The following is a 15,309-nucleotide window of genomic DNA, read 5'->3' on the forward strand; positions in this document are numbered from 1 at the left end:
TGGCTTAAATCAGCTTTGGGATACCCCCAAAAATCATATAACGCTTAAAAAACTGGTTAGCAAAACAATCAAACATCTTTCGTGGGTTGAAGACAAGGCATCCCTAACGAAAAGGTCACATGGCTGGATGACCCTGAACTCGTATTCCACACAAGCACCACAGAGCTACCTTGAATTGGATTATTCTAAAACTGTTAAAATGAAGCTTTCAAAGTACAGGTTGGGCCTGTTACCATGTATCCGGCATTTTCCACACTGGGTAAAGGATAAGGCGGGCTCCCTCTGTCGTTTATGTGGTTCAGCGCCAGAGGATATGCTGCATTTGTTATGCTCCTGTGACAAACTGTTGGAAGATCGAAAACATCTGCTAAAATCCCATTTTAATCAGCAAGGGATACGCTCACGAAGACAAGCAGTTTTTGCCTGCTTTGCACCCTATGATCCACAGCTGAACTGTAGTCTTGTGAAGTTTATGAAGGTGGTGGAAAGGAAAATGCCAAGACTCGATTCCTAATTGCCTTTTAGACAGCATTATAATACAAAACTGTATCTATTTCCACTTAAGGTCGCCCAAAAAGTATACATTTTTATGATTTTAAAAAAAAAATGAAAAAATGTGACTTATGATATACTGTTTTTTACCAATGCATGTAGATCTAGTTTTAAATCTTGATGTTTGTATTGCAATGGATTTAGTTAACTATGCAAATAAAAATTACTTACTTACGTATTTACTTACCTTCAAGGAGTGTGGCTGGTGCTACACACATTCGAAACTAGAAATTTTATAGTAGAGGTACTCCTCTAAACATTAAATTCATACACATTTTACCTGTGGTGCCACATAATACATAGAGTAAAAACACTTTGAAAATGCCTCTCAGTGTAAAGGCATCAGCAAACTAACTTTCGCTCTTGAGCAAACCTCCCCAATGACGTGTCTTTGCTGACATATATGGAGTTGTGTTATCCTTGTGACGGTCATCTAACGTTCCCTGCCTAAAGCACACACAATCGTGTGTGATGCCTGCAACCGCAGGCAGAGACAACACTCAAGCCAAGGTTCACGCAACAGTAAAAATAAAATAGATCGGCCCAAAGTCCAGTGGACCCGCAAGTCATGAGCTTCCCCTTTCACCCAAAAAACCTGCACAATGCAAATACATATTTTGAAAAGTATGGGTCGTATTTATTTACAAAATCGGTAGTTATCTTTCGCAAACATATACCGATTAAAAACACTACCTTGAGATTGACAACAGAATATAAGGAGAACAAAAATGTCACAAATCAACCTACATTACTTCCTTAAGAAATACACCTGCATCTGGCAGAAAAAGTCAAGGTCGGCATTGACCATCCAGCAGTGCCGGACTGGCCGTAGCGGGCACCGGGCATTTCCCCACTGGGACAGAGGGGTGGGCAGGTTTTATGGCCCCAGGGGCCGGTTTTGTCAGTGGGGGCCGGTTTTACAGCCGTGCTGAAATATCGCCCCCCTGTAAAAAAAGCGGGAGCGGTGATTATTACTAGCACCCCCGCCTCCCCTGCTCACAGGGCAGGGCGAGCAGCAATCTGCCAGGGCTGGTTGCTGTTCCAGACCGGCCTGGCAGCCAGCTCTGAACCCATTTCAGTACTGGTCAAGCATAACTGCTTGACAGGGCTAAACCCTTTCCATGACCCATAAAAAGCCTAGATAACCTTGTCATTATTATCAAAGGCCCATCCCTCCCTCGAACACCTGTATTCTAGGACCTGCCCGGGTCAGCCATCGATAGGCAGCTTCAAAGGCCCATACCTCCCTCGAGCACCTGAATTCTAGGACCTGCCCGGGTCAGCCATCGCTAGGCAGCTTCAAAGGTCCATATCTCCCTCGAGCACCAGTATTCCAGGATCTGCCTAGGTCAGCCATCGCTAGGCAGTTTCAAAGGCCCATACCTCCCTCGAGCACCTGTATTCCAGTATCTGTCCGGGTCACCCATCACTAGGCACCTTCAAGGGCCCATACCTCCCTTGAGCACCTGTATTCCAGGATCTGTCCGAGTCACCCATCACTAGGCACCTTCAAAGGCCCATACCTCCCTCGAGCACCTGTATTCCAGGATCTGTCCGGGTCAGCCATCACTAGGAACCTTCAAAGGCCCATACCTTCCTCGAGCACCTGTATTCCAGGATCTGTCCGGGTCAGCCATCACTAGGCACCTTCAAATGCCCATCCTACCCTTGAACACCTGTATTCCAGAATCTGCCCGGGTCACCCATCACTAGACACCTTGTCCTAAAACCGATTCACCCTTTTTGCTGCATTGGGTGCACTGGGGTCAGAAGGATGAGCTCCCCATTCTTTTTTTTTTTTTTTTGAAACCGTTTATTACAGTTTATAAAAGTTACAGGTATGGGCCTACAACCACACGGCCGGCCGCTAGAGCATCAAAAGCATATTACATACATACAGCAAAAAGTCTCTCAGCGGTGCACAGTAGGAAAACAGGAGTAATCAATGGTGCAGGCCTCATAGCTCCATGCCCACAGTACGGTTCCATTTTCTTAAAGCAAAACAACATCAACAAACCACAACCGCAAGGCAACCCGCGATCCAAAGTGACAACACGTGCTCCATAAGTGGGGGATCCAAACCAGCAGCAAAACTCTGAAGAGGGGGACGGGAGTAGATCAGGGACTGGGGGACCGCGCGCCCGCGGCCGAGGGAGGGGGGCCATCTAGGGAGACGGAGCAGGCGAGGCAGCCGGTAGTAGTGGCGGCTCACAAATACCCCCGCGGTAGGCGTTCCAGGGGCCCCAGAGTTTCATCCACGCCCCAGGCTTACCCCTCGCCACATACACCACCTTTTCACGAAACATACACCAATCCATATGCTCTTTCCAGGCCGACACCGCAGGGGGCCTCTGGGATCCCCACAATTGAGCAATATCACGCTTAGCTATCATGTATCCCAGAGTCACCCACCGCGACTGCGGGACCGAATAGTCATTAGGTTCCCAGACATTCAGCAAGCATCTCCTCGCTTCAGGCAGCAGCGCGACACGCGTAACCACTCGTAGAACCTCATGCACACCACGCCAGAATCGCTCCACCTTCGGGCACTCCCACAGTATATGCATGAAAGTCGCCAACGCACCACAGCCACGCTTACACATTCCATCACCGGCAAAACCCATACGTAGAAGCCTTGGCCCCGTCACGTAGACCCGGTGAAGGATCTTGAGCTGGACGAAACGAAGGCGAGCCGGGATGGCCACCTCTTTCGGAGAGGCCACCGCGGAAATCCAATCCTCGTCGTCCAGCTCCAGCCCGTCGGCAACCCAAGCCTCGCGGAGACTAGTCAGCAGGCACGATCTATCGTTAATCAATTTTTTGTATATGAGGGAGATCGTGCTGTCCGGGACATGGCCATCTAGCACTCTGTCCTCCAGGGGGGAAGACTCCGGAATGGATGCAACATCCGGGAAGACGGAGCCCAGCGCATGGCGGACCTGTAGGTACCGAAAGTACTCACTGCCCTGCAGCTGAAACTCCGCCTGCAGCGTCTCAAAAGTTTTGAATCCCCCCCTCGTCCAGAGATCTCCCACCGTGCTGATTCCGATCGTGTCCCACTTCTCGAAGCCCTTCGACGTCCACAGGGAGCCCAACCTCTCAGATGCATACAGCGGAGACGCCCGGGTCAAACGGTACTTCCACCCCATAGCTGCATTGGCCGCGTGCCAGACACGCACCATGACACGCGTCGGTCCCGTCAGACGGGAGTCGGGCGCGCCAGAGTAGAGCGCTCGATTGTAATCGCCACCGGGCAGGAGCATCTTGTCCATCTCAAATGCCGGGTTCAAGGCGGGCCCGTAAAGGCCATGATTAATTGCAGCTAGTTGGGATGCCCAGTAATACCGTTTAATGTCCGGGAGGGCGACCCCTCCATCGTACCACGGGAGCGTCAATTTAGCCAGAGCAATACGCGGCCTCCCGTCCCAGAACAGGCGCCGCTGGAGGCCCTCCACCTCACGAAAGTAGCGTGCCGGGACCAAGTCCATGGTATTCTGGAGGGCGTAGAGGAAGCGCGGCAGGGACATCATTTTAAATAAGGCCGCTCGGCCGAGCGGCGAGAGCGGCAGACGCCGCCAGCGCACCACGTCCTCCTTCAAACGCTGGAGGGGGGGCAGCAAGTTCCGCTCATAGCGGGCCTCCGGGTCAAGAGTGATATATATACCCAGGTACCGGAAACCCTGGGAGGCAATCTGGATCGGACAGTCCCGTGGCAGGACCGGAGCCTCCCCGGAAAGCACATAGACGCAGGTTCGCCCAGTTGATGACCAGGCCTGAGTTGCGACCGAAGGAGCGCAAAACATCAACCAGGACGATCAGTGATTTGCGCGGGGAGGCGAGATACAAAAGGATATCGTCAGCATAGAGGGACACGCGGTCCTCATGCTCGGGGGTCCAGCGGAGACCACGGATAGAAGGGTGCCACCGCAGCCACTCCGCCAGGGGCTCCAGGGCCAGGGCGAACAGGAGAGGCGACAGGGGACAACCCTGTCGCGTGCCCCGCCCCAGCGCGAATGGGGCCGATACTCGCCCATTCACCACCACCTGCGCCAACGGGCCCGAATATAGCAATTTGACCCAGCTGACGAAACCCGGGCCGAACCCAAACTTCGCCAGCATCGCCCAGATATATGGCCATTCAAGCGTATCAAACGCCATGGTGGCGTCCAAGGACGCCAAGATGGCCGGCTCCCGCACAAATGGGACACGCGCGAGCACCCCGTGTAAGCGCCGCAGATTAAGCGCCGTGTTGCGGTGTGGTATAAAGCCCGATTGGTCTTGGTGGACCAAATCGCCCACCACGCCAACCAACCGGTTGGCCAACACCTTGGCGAGGATTTTGGGCTCCGCGTTCAAAAGCGAAATCGGCCTATAGGATGTGACCCGTTCACGGGGCTTCCCCTCCTTGTGGATCACCACAATTGTAGCCAGACGCTGGTCCGGCGGGAGGGAGCCCTGCGAGTGGGCCGCAAGGAACATCGCGCGCAGGTGGGGCGCCAACACATCCGGGCGTAGCTTGTATAGCTCAATGGGAATACCATTGGGGCCCATGGCCTTGCCGGATGCAACCGAGCGAATAGCCGAGGCAATTTCGTCCGAGGTGGGCGGGGCGTCCAGCGAATCCCTGTCCTCCACCGTAAGGGAGGGCAGTGCGATGTCCCGAAGCAAGGCATGGGAATCTTCCTCCGAGCAGGGAGAAACCGGGGAGTAGACTTCGCGGAAATAGTCCGCGAAGCAGGAGACAATGGCTTCCGGCTCGGTGACACACACACCATCCACGCTCTCAATCAAAGGCACCACGCGGCTCGCTCTCTCCCTCTTATCCAACCACGCAATCAATTTGCCAGCCTTGTCACCCACATCATACAATCGCCCCTGCTGCTCTCTACCGAGGCCCCTGGCCGCCTCCGTGACGAGGGCCCGATAGGCCGCCTGCTTTAAATGCAAAACATGCAACTTGGCGTCTGTTACCCCGCTCCCCAGGTCACCCTCCAGTTCTGCAATCTCGGCCTCAACCCGGGTCACCTCCTCCTGCTCGCGCCGCCGGGCATTGGAAATAAAGGAGAGGGCCTCCCCTCTAAGAACCACCTTGAAAGCCTCCCACAGGGAGATGGCAGACGGGACCGACCCCACATTCTCATCGAAATAGCGCTGTAAGGATTTGATCAAGTCGGCACGAATGGTGGGGTCGCGCAAATACCATGCATTAATCGGGGCCACCCTGCCATCCCCCCTCGGGAAGACATCGAAATGCAACAACAATGGGGAGTGGTCTGAGATACCCCGTGCCAAATGGCGCACCTCCCCCACCCTCCCTGCTAGCTCCCCATTCTTTGTTCCAAAAACGACCAACCCCCCCCTCTGTGGCCCACATTAGGGGCAACATTGTTCATATGTGTCGAACTGTAAGATGCAAAGTCCCCCCAAAATATAAAAAAATCAACTGGTGCACTGCTGACCCAGCAACAAGGGTGTCTAATGGTCACTGCAATTCACCGTCTCCCCACAAGCTGTACTGTGGAAGCAAACAACAACACCTCGTCTCGATGAAGGCTGAGGTTCTCCAGTTCAACAAATGAACCCCATCCCTGTGAGACATGTTCTTGCGTCACATCAGTTTGCGGGTGATAAACTTCACTCTTTTAAGGCCACCTACTGAGGCAGCAAAGAGAGAAACACGCCTCCTAACGCACACCTGGCTACCCCAACGCTGCCCTGAGATTATGGCAGACCAAGCCACCACAGTGGAGGAAAATAAGGGTTGAAAGATCCGCCCTAAACTGACGCATTCAACACATGTTCTCTGGAGATCCCCACCATGTCGTAACCACCTAAGTGAAAAAAGCACACATCTGAGAACATGCACTCCACATGATGCAACAGCCGTCATTACTGCCTTTTGAGATGCTGAACCCCTGGTCATGTCACCCTAAAAGCCTATTGCATGCCTTCTCTTTACACAGACCTCTGCACGAGTGAATGGCCAAATACCCACACTGGCCGCTTCATGAGAAAATAGGCAGAAGAGATGACAGAGCTTGGTCAATAGCTAAACACAATGAAATCACAGTAAGTCGCAATAGATCTGCCTCCCATCTACTAATTCTCTTACTGTCCCGTAGCTTTAATTCTGCCCCTGCAACCCTGGTTGCCAGGGGCGTAGCTTGGTCAGTAAGACTGGGTGGAGAGGGGGAGAAGGCTTCAGATTTACTAACATGTGATATCTTGTAAATAAATACATTAAATGAGAAGCAGGACATGAGGGGGCTTAAGGAAAGAGAGAGGAGGGTGGATCATTAGGAGTACTTAAAACACAATATTTTTTAATAGCAATCAACATTTTAATGCCTTCAAAACAGAGACAAGAGAGTGTGTGTGTTTTTGGACCTGGAACGACCTGGAACGAGCTCCCGTTCGACATCAGACGTGCCCCACCTCTGAACATCTTCAGGAAGACACTCAAAACCTGGCTCTTCCACTGAACGGAGCTGCTCACGCCCCCCCTCTCCCACAGCTCAGCACCTTGAGACCCTCACAGGTGAGTAGCGCACTTTTCAAACCCCCTGATTGATTGTTGTTTGTCAGAGTGTGCATGTAAAAAATCCAGGTGAAATCCGACTGAGATATCACCATATCTGACTAAAAGCACTTGTATCCAGCTATTTAATAAAGAATACATTTTTTAGGGGCTACGTCCCTCGTGGTTGCTGCAGCAATCCCGAAAGACTGTGGTGTAACATTTATGGGCTTTATCTCTACCCTGTAGAGTGCCATTGTCTACATCCTTGCACAGTGGCGCTGGAATAATTTTCAGAGTGGGGGTGCTGCCATCAATGTACATGACTGAAGTCATAGGGATGGTGAAAAATGCAATCCTCACAGTAAGAACAAGTGTAGCAAATAAGCCACGCCCATTCAGCTGGAGAGTGGTAAGGGTGTGGTATATAGCTGGTGGAGTACTTTGGAGCACACTGTCACACATATGATACCAAAGCATGGCATAGTAGCTCACAGCCCTTTTGCAGAAAGCATATTTTCCATTGAGATGGCCTCTAAATTTACACATTTACTGATAAAACTATGCAGCACGCAAAATTATAATGTGTGGAAATTGGGTTTGACGATTATTTAACATTTGCTGATCACAAAGTAAAGTGCTTTGATCTGTGATCTGTTTTGATCATATTAAAAGGTATGTTTCCATCATACTACAAAATTACAAAAAAGTGCTTCCTGTGTGCTTTAATAACTGCTGATGCATTTGAATCATTTGTACAATTCATTACCGATATTTGAATGTTGCTGTTTTAGAAAAACTTGACATCCTACAGCCTTTCCTTTCACACTTCCTGTAACCAAGCAAGATTGTCCCACTTTGTAGTCAAAGAAAGGAAAGTAAACACCAATCTCTTAATTAAAGGAATAGCAATAATTTAGCAGATGAGATAACCTGCCATTTTACTTCGATTTTTGAACGCAGATGTGTAAAGATGCAAACACAATTTAAAGGCATTTGCTTCATCTTCTGAACTCCAGCATGGATATTTTGGGGTTGCTGCAGCATTCTCTGCACCCCTACTTAGAGGGCCTATTTCTGTGCAAATTGCATAGGAGCCAGAGCCCAAGGTCTTAATGAATGAACAGGCAGCGTTTGCACCGTAGGACTTCTTTCCCTCTATCCCTTGAGGGTTGCAATTGGCTAAATTGCTGGTAAGAGGATTCTTCCAGTGTAATCCAAGGTCTACTACCCCTCTTCGGTTTTTGACTGCCTAAGCAAGACTCTCACCTGATCTGATCCAAATATGACATCCTCCCATTGTAAGCCTCCTTGAAATCACTTTTGACCTTTGCCACCATACATATTCCCAATTCTAAAAGCCTCATAAATACTGACTTAAAGACTGACGCCTCAAAGTCAGAGGAGTATATACTGCATGACTAGGCGACCCCTGCAGCTTGGCGAAGAAGGCTATTGAGTCAGGATCTGGAGGAGTCCAAGGGGCTGGCAAACGGGGTGAACCTGGCAAATGATTTACAAAAAGAGGCCTCGACTCTAGGTACCACACCTATCAAACTGTAGGGTATATTTCAACTGAGTGGTGCTCCGATCAAGGCAAAACAGCCTCCTGGGTCGCCGTAAGTGAATATAATCCACACACTTATACACCAGATTGATCATCACACACTATGTATTTTTTGACCAAATATTGTAATTTCTAGTCAGAACAAAAATATTAAATTGCAACTTTGAATTTTTTTGTAATTTGCATCCATGTGTCATGAATTCATTCAAAGTCGTTCAGGCTTGTTGTGTGTTGAAAAATTATTTTATTGAAACTTTACAAGATATTCACACCAACGTAGCCAATTCATTTTGGCTTTTCTCCCGAGACTTCTTCAGGGCTACAAAACACAGATAACACATACACTTAAAAAAAAACATATTTATACAACAAGCTTAAAACACAGAACACTGTGGTATTATAACAACACAAGGTGCACTTATGTACACATGTTGCACAAGTATGCAAAAAAGAACCCAGAGATACATTTATATATGCATTTTCCCAATAAAATAGCCAAAGATTATTTATTCTTTCCATTTGTTCTTAATGGTTTCACCATTGCACTTTATTTATTCATGGTAATATTCACTGCATCAGATAATGATTGAGGCTGTGTATACCGCACGGATGTATGACTAAGGGGGGCAAGAAATCTGCGTTAATGACATTTATCCTGAGTGTTATACAGTATATTTGGACCTGCAATAAAAATGGTTTGACAAAAAAAAAAAATCAAATAATGATTGAGCACCATGCTATTGACATTCATTAAACAGAGGGAGTTAAAGAACACTAGTAATGCACCATCCTAATATGATGTTTTGCAAGACCAATATATAGTCGCATTTCAATAATCAAATCTTCTTAGGCTTTACATTTACCTATCATATTCGTTGAAGAAAAACAGGGAAGAAAAACAAATCATAACAGTAACATGTCTATGCTAGACCAACGATCATCCATTAAACCTAATCTTTGGTCGCTATTTCTTTGCCAAGGTGAAGGGGGTTGTGTCTATTACTTTTAAAATTACTTCTTATAACTCTAACGTTACTAATATTAATTACGAGCCTTAAAGGGACCTATAACATCTACTTATGTTCAGAACATTCGTACCGTTGTCCTCTTCCATAGATATTTCAAAGTAATCTGTTCACATTGAATAGTCCAAAAAATCCTAAACAACGTGCCCTAAAGAAAGTATCGCGAGTTTCATACCACAACTCTGTTTCCATGTGATTTAATTTCATTAAAATATTTATATGTCCTTGGTTTTGATTACGCTAAATGTCACCCCTATCTTCCTCCTTGCAATCAGCGCCCAGGATCTTTTATTTACCCACTAAACAGTGATGGAGGGGAAAAACATTTCATAACACGATGACAAAATCATACCTGAAAGTACCACAGACTCCGACTTTAGGTTTGTCAATTTATCATAAGGCTAAGAATAATAAGATGTATACACATCATAAAACCATCATATAGAGAAACAGGAAAATCAATACAGAGCCGATCCTACAAATATAAGTGATTTGGCACAATAGGAATAAAATAGTGAACTCCAAGAGTAATATACAACTTAAAATAGAAACAGAGTCCAATTCTCTTTTCATGAGAAAATAAATTAAATCTGTCCCTACACTATGCAAAGGATTCCCATCTAATGCCTATCTATCAGATCCCAAAGGTGTCAGCACGTGTTGACTTCCTAAGAAGTACTCACGTCAAATGGGTTAAGGTGCTTAAGGCTAGGGGCGAGGTCTAAGATGCTCCTTTCTCTCCGAAAGCTAGCAGAAGTCTGGGGTCTCTGTCCCTGCACATCATATAATAGAGAATTCGACTCTCACTTACATCCTGGTAAAATTTTCCATTGCAACTTTTTCTACATGGGGGGGGTTCACGCCTTTTAATTAAGAAGGCTTTGTGAGGTGTCCTCCCTTCTCGCTGTCTTCAAAGCATTCCTTGTATCTTCTCCCATCTGAAAATAACGAGTTGGCATTCCGATACCTGCTGTAGGGTGAGAACACTGCTATTTCTCAAACAACATGCATTTCATTATTAATTTCTCGAGAAGCCAAGGAGGTGCAAAACAAGTACAGTCTTGGGCCTAGGGAATCGGGCAATTTAAACACAAACGATTACATTATATGAGTATAAATGGTCCTGCTTTAATATACGCAGGTATAATGATACATACATGATCATTTTATAACACAGCACTACAGTGAATGTGTAAATGATTTTCACTAAATACATATTCATGATTATAAAACACTACACTCAGTATGCTTAATTGTGGGTACATGGCAACTATGACTATAATGCACCCATACCAAATAGAGTACTAAAAGCGCTCTATCAGTTTGTACAAACATACCTTAATTTAAAAAATAGAAGTCTTCATTTATTTTAAAACAGGAATAGTCAGAATGCAAATTTATAATCTTAGCCCATGTCGGCAAGTGAACCTAATATAATTAAGGATAAAGATAAATCTATTATAAGGCTTCGCAATGCTGCATTTTATTTTTGAGCTCCTAAATGTATAGAAACATTAGTATATCCTACTCATAACAGTTAACGTATTGACAGTATCAATAGGATATAACTTCTAATGACCACTCTATATATCTAGTACTAGGAATAATGTTCCTGAGGCAGTTGAACTAGGTACGAAGGGGGCAATATTGATATGCTTTCTTCTATATTCCCTCCCGAGACGGGGGAGTGCCCCGACAAATCCAACATGGCGGCCACCACATCGCCGGCCGGATGCGAACTATGCGCTCTAACAGGGCAGGCAGGAACTTTTCTGGCCACCAACAGCGAACCAGGAGAGCGGAGCCCAGAGTAGCGTAAAGATGCAGCCTGAATGCAAGGAGAGCTAGGATCGGAGAAGGAAGTAGGCGAGGAAATCGAGAACGAGAAAGAAGAGATTCGCAGACCCCACAAAGGAGCAGAGAAGCTACCAGAGACTGGAGGATTATCCCGGGACGAGGAGGGCCACCCCGCAGGAGACGCTCAAGGAGCACTGCCCATGAGTCCAGCACTTCTTCGAGGGAAGTGGAGACTGGGACTCCCCTCCCCACGGCCCAGGAGGGTCGTAGGTTCAGGCAAATGCCCGGAGCACAGTTTTTCCCCCCCTAAACCACTGATACCCTTTTGCACATAGGCACGTCACAAATAGAGAGCACGGGTGACGGGAGTACTCTTCCCCTAAGACACCGCTAGAACAGCGGCCTGATTATATCTTTTCTATCGTTATTCCATTCCGGTTCCCTCCTGAGGAGAAGAACGGAACCCCTGACCCCACGTTTTCCCTCTAAGAAGAACAAAAGCTGGGACGAAGCCCAACCACGACCACAGTACCCTGTAGATGCAGACTCCTTTTTCATTCCCACCTATTACTTCAGTTTATCCCTATCCCGAGCCCCAAAACTGCTAGAATCCTTATCCTGGAAGCGCTGGGACATGCATCAGGCGGAGAATAGGAGGCCATAATAAACAACTATACTACCACTATTGACTCTTGTGTCACTACGTAAGGGAGGGATGGGCCAGATATATTTAGTGGTGACCAAATAAATCTGTGGTTTGTATCCAGTTACTGCAGAGGAGCAGAGTGGTTCACCAACACCAGAGATGCAGAGCATAGTTTTCTTGCTCCACTGGGACATTTCGGTTGCTGTTCGGTGCTTTTGTCCCTCAGCTTTGTATGCACTACTTTCTCCTCAATAGGTGTTCCATGTCTTTTTGCGTGTGGCATTTGAGACAGCTTTAGCTGCCTTGATAGACTATGGGTTTTTTTCCAAGCCAATCATAAATAATATATATACGTACAGGGCTGTTGGTCAGTGAGTCACCCATTAGTCTCTTCTATTGCCATTCACATTTTGCTTCTGCCCACCTCAGCACAGAGTATGGACCAATGGTCAGCCATCTTTACCGATTGGCTCCCTTCACTTTGAGTCACTACACAAAACTTGTGCACATTATTCACATCTGCTTACAAATATTTCACTTCTCTCCAGTGATAATGTTTGTTCAAAGTGTGCTTTTTTAAATGTTATTTTTTCATATCATCTTGAAATAATGGCAATTTGTTTTGTCTGCACTTCGAGAGCCCAGTTAAATCATTATTTGTTTCCTCTCTCCTTTTCAAAGTTGTTATGCACCTTTCACAAAAATATAAATCTGCATGGCACAATTGAAAAGTTACTCATGAAAAAACATTTCTAGTAAGACAGACAAATTAGTGAATGCTTTTTAAGTTTAACATTTAAACCATATGATGGACACATTTAGATTCCAGCATGTTTTGTTTTTATTTTAGTGGCATATGCTTGAAATAAAAAATGTAAAACAAATGTATTGGACCAGCTTATCAATGGCAGACCTATTGGCTTTGTAATTGCTTGTTTTCTACTGGGGCTAGGTGTGAGTAATGGGAGAGTAAGGGGCAGGTAATCCAATGTGGAGGCCTTGCTTCAGACCTGGTGAAGGTTTGTAAGCCTGTGTAGGCTGGTATCATCCTGCTGTGGCTCAGTAAGGAGGCATCTGGTCATGGAGAGACAATGTATAGCAGAATGAGGCAAGGGTTTTGAAGCTGTTGAGCTGCTGAATGGAGGTGACATTGGAATTGGGGGAACTTTGGTGTAATGACTCACAGTAAATTAGAGGCTGCCACTGGAGGCAGCACCCATAAGTAGTCACATAGTTTCTTCTAATTTTTCTGGAATCTTTAAGTCGTACCACTTTTTTGAACGTTTAAATACTTATATGTCAAAGTTTGGCAAAGACTTCTGTGACAAGACCAGCATTGGCAAAGCTAATAGGTCTTGCCTATGTGAGAGTTATTGGCTTTGTTAATGTCCTTTACCCATGTTGTGCAGCAGCGTGGCACTGTGCAGAATGGCTGAAAGTTGGTTAAAGAAAGTGCTAGGATGCGGCCAGCGCTAGCTCCATCATAGTGCTTTTTTTCATGCGGGAGGAGTGGCGCAAGCAGCACAATGTGGGAGGAACGGGGCAAGCAACACAATATTGGAAGAATGGGGCAAGCGACACAATAGGGGATGGGGCAGGAGGGACAGGGCAATCGACACAAGGCAGGAGGGGGAAGGGGCAAGCAACACAACTCGAAAAGGGGTGGGCAAGCAATACAACACGGGAAGGATGGGACAAGAAAGACACCATAGGAGGGGTACAGGAAAAGCAACGCAAAACTGGAGAGGGGGTCGGGGCAAGCAATGCAACATGGGCGGGGCCAACATAGACAATGTTAGTAGGGCAATAGGGGGCAAGGAACACAAGGGACAGTGGGAGAAGGACAGGAGTGGGCAAAGAACACAACGGACAGTGGGAGGAAAGCAGAGGAAGTAAGCAATGTGACAGACAGATGAGGGCGAATGGGATGGGTGAAGCAACACTAAAGAGAGTGAGAGGAGAGTGGGAGAGGACCGGTAACATGCACTCTTTTGGAGTGCTTCCAAAATAAGAAAAAAATTGCTCCAACTGCATGAGCATTGGAAAGAAGCAGTATCTGGGCCATGCTCCAGGGGAGAGCCAAACACAAGAAGACGAAGTCAAGACAGCTTGTGCTGACCACAGTGGAGCTGACCACAGTGGAGCAAATGAGAGTGCCAATGAAGCCAACCAATATAAAGTAATGAGTGGGCTCCAAAAATGGAATCAGGAGTTCTGTGAAGAAGTTGGGCAATCTATACATTTTTCATTGTGGAAAGCAAAATAGAAGACAAGGGAATTGATTAGACTAGTGAGAAGCACAATTCAAAGGCAGGGATTGGAGGCAATGGCCCTGGGCAGCAAACAATTTGACTTCTAACAGCCTAAGGATATTTCTGTGCCTCCAAAAATAGAAGCCTTTATTTAACTACAAAACAGTTTATGGGACTCTATCACTGACTGGCTCATATTTTTCTCAGGCTTCAAGCCGTGCTTTGCACCTTTCTTTCAACACAGCTGAATACACAATAGTGAACAAATGCTTCCTGGGGATTGAAAAACAGACTCCAAGGACTTGATTTAGGTTTTGACAGACAGAGTAGCGTCCGTCGGGATGGTAGAGGCCATTACCTCCTCCATCTCAGAGGTACTCCGTCTGCAAAATTTAGAGATGCCCACTAGCCCAGCGCCATCTCTGTACATTTTAAAGGAACCACCATCATGGCAGTTCCTTTCTATGTACTAACAGTTTGGTGATCCGCTGCTGTTGGTTTTGATGGCTGTCCTGTAAAAATCATATATTTTTTTGTTTCTCAGAAACAAGCTTCCACAGCAGGAGTTTGTTTCTTCAAAAATAAAATCCTAATGACCCCAAATACTCTGAGTTTTCTCCCAGGGTGTAGGGGTTATTATTGTTTTTTTCTTGCCCCTTTCAGCCAAGTTTTTCCTTGGGGTGATGAACAAGAATGTAAAGACATTAATCCATCCATCTTAAATAGGACAGGCTTGTAATGTCCTTCCTCTAATCATGTGAACACCGTAAGATGTATTCCAGAGGATGTATCCCATCGATGGAACCAATGGGGGCTTTTTCAACAGAATACTCAGGGTCTACCCATCTCTAGATAGGGTGTGCAGACTGTGGGTTTGGCAGGCAGAGTGCTCCGTCACATTTGCAGTGGAGTACCCTCTCCACCAAAAAGCTCTAAATCTGGCCATAAGTGAG

This window comes from Triturus cristatus, chromosome 4_2 (genome assembly GCF_964204655.1).
Source record: "Triturus cristatus chromosome 4_2, aTriCri1.1, whole genome shotgun sequence".
Taxonomy (NCBI): Eukaryota; Metazoa; Chordata; class Amphibia; order Caudata; family Salamandridae; genus Triturus; species Triturus cristatus.